The following is a 6,727-nucleotide window of genomic DNA, read 5'->3' as shown; positions in this document are numbered from 1 at the left end:
ATTCAAGTCACGTGCGGATACTTCTTGTCGTGACGTATCCCCCGAAGGTAATTCAATTGTTGATACTTTATCCTGCCTGCTTCATTGCAAATATACGATGTGTTTTAATATCTCACAATGTGTTTAGATAATGTAACCTTGGTTAAATGTGAAAAGGCTCACAACGTGTTAGTGACCTATAGTATAGTTATAGTAGTGTATTGTTGTTTGCAGTCATTCAAGCCAAAGTCATTTCCATCTATTATTTCAGTTAGCATGCAGATAATTCTTGTATTGATGCGATTTAGTTTGTTAATTGTATTCACAGATATCAATTCATTCCCTCCTCATATTGCACGTAAATATAACGCGTGTAGCAGCATCATCTTTGGTTTTAAAGTGATGCATTATATTGATAACATTTTGATTCATCATTGATATCCGCCCTGTAATGTGTCGTTTATGACATTCATGTATTGTTTTCCTTTCACTCTATTCACTGCGTAGGACATTGATATATATATGCATGTAAATATATGATGTCTTTTCATTTTTGAAGCGCCATGAGCACTGAAAAGTGGACCTGTGCGCTATACAAGTAGCCACTATTATTATTATTATTATTATTATTATTATTATTATTATTATTATATAGCAGCAGCGTTTGGAGGACGGGGTTGGAGCGGGCATTTTTTTTTTTTCAGATCGGGAAGAAATTTTGAACATTTTCAAAATTTCTTCCCGATTTTCGCGATCAAGATTGAACTATTTTGAATCATAAGGCAAGCGGGGAGAGCGTAGTGACAGAATAAACATCTCGGGATGAGCGTAACAAGGTACTTTCTGAGGGTAGTAACATCGATCGGCACAAGAACGGGAAGTAAATTAGACACCGACGCGTCGGTGTCTAATTTACGTCGCGACGTGGTCCCGCTGCGCCGCTTGCCTCTCTTTCCTGATCAAAGCACGACCTTCCCGCTCTTACTACGCTCGCTACTATCGTATAGAATCAAGGCCTGTTCCTACGACGCTCCCAGTATGCTTCATTCCCGCTTTAGTTACGCTGTTTCCGCACGTCTCCCGCTATCGCTGCTCCAATAGGAACGCAGTCGATATGCTGGAAAATTCGCAGCTAAAATGTCAGTCAGAAGAAGATCAAAGAGATCGAGAGGCAAAACTGTAGAGGAGGAGGATATTGTCGCTGCACCTGTCGAGGCAGAATATGAAGAAGGAGCCCAAATTTTCGAAGAATAAGAAAATATGGAGACAACTTGACAAGAGAAGAAAGCATCGACTTTAAGCAGCTTCCCACAAGGTGAAGAAAAAGACTGGGTGTGATGCTCACAACGGAGGAAGAAGGGGACATGGTATAGAATTTTGAAGACTATGAAATCATACAGCAGGAAGAAGGCGGACTATAAAAGCTAGGACACCAAGAAAAAGTGGAAAGATCAGCACGTCTTTGATTAATTGAATTGCTGCGGAACAACCGTGAGTTGAGGACCATCTCCGAAGTCCACAAATCTCTTTGGTTCTGCATGCTAAGTTGATTGACTGAGGATCTGCAGTTGAATAGGGGTACATCGGGTACTTTTCATTTCTCTGGACGGGGGAACAGCGTGATAAGATACTACAGATCGTTCACAGCGTAAATACAGCATGCATAGATCGGATAACATCGGCAATATTGCACTGACAGCGTAGTTACATCGTTCTCAAACGTAACTTCAGCTGTAGAGATTGTATAATGTCTTATTTCCGATCATCGTAAAAGCGTAGCAAACACGTATTGATCGTAAATGTAGCGTTCTTAGAGCGTTCTAACATCGTACTGTGTCCAGATCGGCTCATTTTTACCCGATCCTTCCCCATCTGAGCAAAAATGCCAAATCGTGGCGGGAGTGGCATAGCGGAACAGGGGCTGTATCGTTTGACTGGGAACATAGGGAAGAAATTGTAAAAATTTCTTGCCAATTTGAGAAATGCCCGCTTTGACCCCGCTCTCCAAGCGCTGCTGCTATACGATGCTTACGATTTGAAACCGATCCCTGTACCCTCTTATATACCGCTCTCCGCCGATCTGATAGATCGGAAAGGTCCAGATCGTGATAGTATAGAAAAGGGGCTTTATTGTTGGGGTATTGGGAGATCGTTTTGATGATGTGCTAATAAAGGAAACAGAATACACACACGCACGAACACACAAACACACACAAGCCATGACTCTCCCATCAAAGGTTACACCGGAGATTCTTTCTCTTCCTATTCGGGTCCCTTATTCTTTTCTTTTTTTTTCGTCGCTTTACATTCCACCTTGTGTTGTCCTTTTTGGTCAAATGACATTTAAAGTACTTTAAGATTTATGTTATTTGTTCCACGTGTGTGTGTTCCGTTCCTGAAGTTAATAAGATTTTTACAAGGCATAGATTTATATTCAGAGGCCGTTGTCCAAATTAAGCGATTTTCTTATTGATAACGGTCTCCCTCACCTGTATACTTAAAGATTTGTATAATGAAAATTCATGCATTATTCCACAAGATAATATATTCGTAATGTTAACTATTGTTTATATTTTCATGACTTGTGAAAAATATGTTTGATATTGTTAGACTTATTTTCTGTTATGTACAAGTGGAGAAATAAAACTTACTGAAACTGAACTGAAACTGAAATTGTCAGAGCAAGTGGGTACAATTCACCCTTAACCACCCCTCCGCCACTAAAACAAGGCGCCTGACTTACATAATGAGGTTACGAGGTTTCCGAGGGTTTGGAAAACGAATGGAGAGAGTAATCAAAATGGAACTACATGATAAAGCAGTCTAGGGACTTCGCATCAGAGAACAGCAAGAGAAGTAAATTTGAGTCCGTACCAAACAACACACACACACACACACACACACACATATATGTAGACACACATACATACAGTGCCAGATCCGGTAACTTTTTTGGCAAAAACAAAAGAAAGTGCACCCCCTTTAATAACTGCAAAGGCGCCTCCTCTGTACGGAAATACTGGATCCGCCCCTGCACACCCCTACATAAGTTAGCGCGCACTCAGTATATTAAAGTACATTGTTTGTGACGGCCCCATGTCCATTGGCGTCACCGGGGGGGGGGGGGGGGGGTGGGGGGGGTGGCGTTGGGTGGCGAACGCAAGAACGCACCCCCCTTCAGACAAAAAAAAAACAAAACAAAAAAAAAAAAACAAAGCAGTCTCCGAGCGACCTCAACGCCGGACGCTAAACTTTTTTTTTATTATTATTTTTGTTATTATTCTATTTTCATTTCGCACCAGGGACAAGATCTTCGAGGGGAAAAAATCGCACCCTGGGCTCTGGCAGCACTGATCTTATACATATCTATTTCGTTGTTTTCACCTTTATCGACCGTATAGTACATATCGTACGGTAAGGAGCACGTACACTTTTGCGTGTCGCGTGTTCGTGTGCTACAAGGATGTAGGGTCTACGTACAACACTTGCACAAGGTAGTACGAGCCTTAGCCTTATTAAAATTTTGGAGGGGCAAGCATATTATAATTTTGCCCCCCCCCCCATAATCAATAATTCCCGAGATGAGAAGATTTTCTTGCTCTTTGACAGAAAAAAAGTTCCCCCATAAAATATTGCTAGGGTAAGCATTTCATTCGCTCCCCCCCCCCCCCACACACACACATAGTCATAATTCCCGATATGAGATTTTCTTGATAGAAATCTGTCCAAATATTTCAATCCAAAGTGTGCACCAGGTTGCTGAATTTCAATTACCCCCCCCCCCCCAAAAAAAAAAGTCTCTTTCGTGTGGGAGGGGGATTCCCCTTCCCACACCCTCTCCGGTTTGGTCTATTTTCCATGGACTTAATACACCTTTAGATAGATAGATTTTATAGCAAGTGTGCACCAGACCTCTCACTTCACTTAAAAAAAAAATGCAAAGGTTCCGTCGTGTGAAAGAGGATAATTATCTCTTTTCGATTAACCTTTTGCCCGCTTGTTTCCCTTCATTTTATTAGTGCGCTGAAAGTCTTGGGGGATTGAGAGCTTCCTAAATTCCGAATGTCTTTATGAGCTATTTTCATTGGAATTCTAAAAATACAACAGCTTTTTCGTATGCAGGGCATCAAACACGGAGGAGTAGGGGGCAAACGTCACCCTATAATTCTCGAAATGAGGAAATTTTCTCCCCTTTTTGATGAAAACTGTCCAAATTTTCATTCATTCTGCAACGGATTGTTGAATTTCAATTCTGGAAATGCAAAATCTCCGTCGCGTTGGAGGGGCTACCCCTCCCACAATTATCCCGTTAGGTCTCAAACCATTCACTTCGAAAACTTTAGGGATTGACCGTAAATTTCAGAATATTTCATCAAAAAGCATGTTTGACATATCTGCCACTTGAATTTAAATATAATTTTCAAAAGTTCCCTCATCTCCTTTGATTTATGTTTCCCCCGCTCGGTTCCTACCCAGAGATTAAGATTCGACACATTTGGGGACTGACAATTTTCGGAGTATTTTAAGTGTGCGATCAGGGGACAACACGAGTTTTTGCACACCCCCCCCCCCCCCCCGTGCCCCTGTAACAAATAATTGATCTATCATTGAAAAAAACAATAATGAACAATAAAGGGCACTTTCTCGTCTAAAAATTGTAAATTTCATAACTAGAAATGCAAAAAATTTCGCCCATAACGGGCGAATAATACACTAACCAATTTACATTAATATATCTATAGCACTAATACTTCCTTATGAGTAAATTTAATGTATAGATGGTAGCTTCGCGTCCTCGAGTGTGCACCCGCAAACATACATTTACATTTTTCCTTTTCTTCTATGCTTTTATGCTAATATGAGAACAAATTGTATTGCTCGAATAATGTGATCACTTTTAAGCTTTTAATGAATACATTTGAGAAGAATGTCAAAGTGAAAGTGGCTCGCTCCCCCTGCCCGTACTTATAGTGAAATGAATAGTTTTCATAAGTTATGATCACAGTCCTTCACAGTGGTTTTTTTTACTATGTTAAAATACCCTAGAAATTTGCTTATAAAATGCTCTACAAATGCGACGTTTGTACTCTGCTTTTACAAAAAGTCCCTATACCGTGGGAGGGGGTATCCCCCTCTCACACCCTCCCTCGCCGAGGATCTCATACCGTCACAATATAATGTACCCCCGTAAGTTATAATCATAGTCCTTCACAGTGATTTTTTACGATATGTTTAATTCCCCACAAATTTGATTTAAAATGCCCTATAAAGGCGAGTTTTATACTCTGTTTTTACAAAAAGTCCCTACCGTGGGAGGGGTATCCCCCTCCCCACACCCTCCCCCGCTCGGTCGCTTCGCTCCCTCGCCGAGTATCTCACACCGTCACCCCCCCCCCTATGTTATAATCATAGTCCTTTACAGTATTTTTTCCACTATGATTAACTTATGCTTATGAATACGTGCCATTAACAATGTATGTACAGGGAGGTGGCCACCTTCCTGGTATATATACATGTATAATTATGTACAGTGTATTATGTCAATGTATGTATTTATGATAATACAGGCACCAATAAATCAAATGAAACAAAAGAATCTCGCAGGTTACATTTAAATACATTTAGTGTCAAAACGCACCCGGCCCCCTTGGAAAAAAGCTGGTGACGCCCCTGATGTAACACTGCAAATAAGCCCCAAAGTGTAGGTACTAATATTTGTAATGTGAATAAGAGAGCGAGTGTATACGACGTTTATCAAACTATGATTGTTCCTTCTCTCAACGATGACAACAGAAAACAAAGAGAGTAAAGCGGTCGAGATACATCGACATCAGAGCAGAAGCATGGAAGATATCAAACTAGCGGGACATGTGGAAGCTCTAAACTATCATGATGAGACGTCGGGACAAGAGCGAAAATCCAGGGAGTTATGTAAGTACATCGTAAAACAAGAAGCTGCTTGGATGTACCCCTTTGCCACATTGCAAGGAATTCAACCCTACGCGTGTACTTCTGAAAAACAAATACATGTATACAACATGCGATGAGATTTTTTTCAAGAAAAATAAAGAACGCGTATTCAAGGCTTGTCTTTTTTTTTATAAGTTCTATCAAACACCAATGATCCATCTATTTCAATACCAATGTAGGGCCCCTATACACTCTTATAATGTAAATAATATCTAATAATGTAAAGTGGAAAGGGGCTACTCATAGATTTGATTGATATCATTGGTACATGACTTCACGCTTATGTCTCTTTTATGACGTTGGTTACAAGGAGAACCTCGTTATAACGGGATTTAACTGTATGACCGTGTTTGAATCTCTCTCAATCCCGGTTCTATGTGGGGAAACGAGAAGAAATGTGCACAGGAAATGTAGCGGAAAATTGATGTCTTCAAGTTTCACCTGTTTTTCCCTTTCAAACAAAAACGTGCATGCCTGGTTCAACACATTTGCGTGGCGAATGCTATTCAAATTGTCCCCGTCATAGATTAAAGAGAAAAAGTTCAAAGATCATAGAATATCAAGTGATTACAAAACCACAATGTCTTCCCATCCTAAATTTAGGGTGTTGATCATCACTGCCAACTCCGTATACGTGTCGAGGTGTAAGACTCTGCACGTCGAAATGCAAAAGTCGACAACACTGTGTGCATATACAGTGCCAAGTCGCGGCAGCATGTGCCTCTTCCGCTTTAAAGTATGAACAAAACTTCTTGCACCTATATGAAGATGTGTTTCC

Source organism: Diadema antillarum, unplaced genomic scaffold, assembly GCF_040938485.1.
Source record: "Diadema antillarum isolate AM-2024a unplaced genomic scaffold, OU_Dant_1.0 scf00000045, whole genome shotgun sequence".
Taxonomy (NCBI): domain Eukaryota; kingdom Metazoa; phylum Echinodermata; class Echinoidea; order Diadematoida; family Diadematidae; genus Diadema; species Diadema antillarum.
This window is presented reverse-complemented; position numbering follows the sequence as displayed.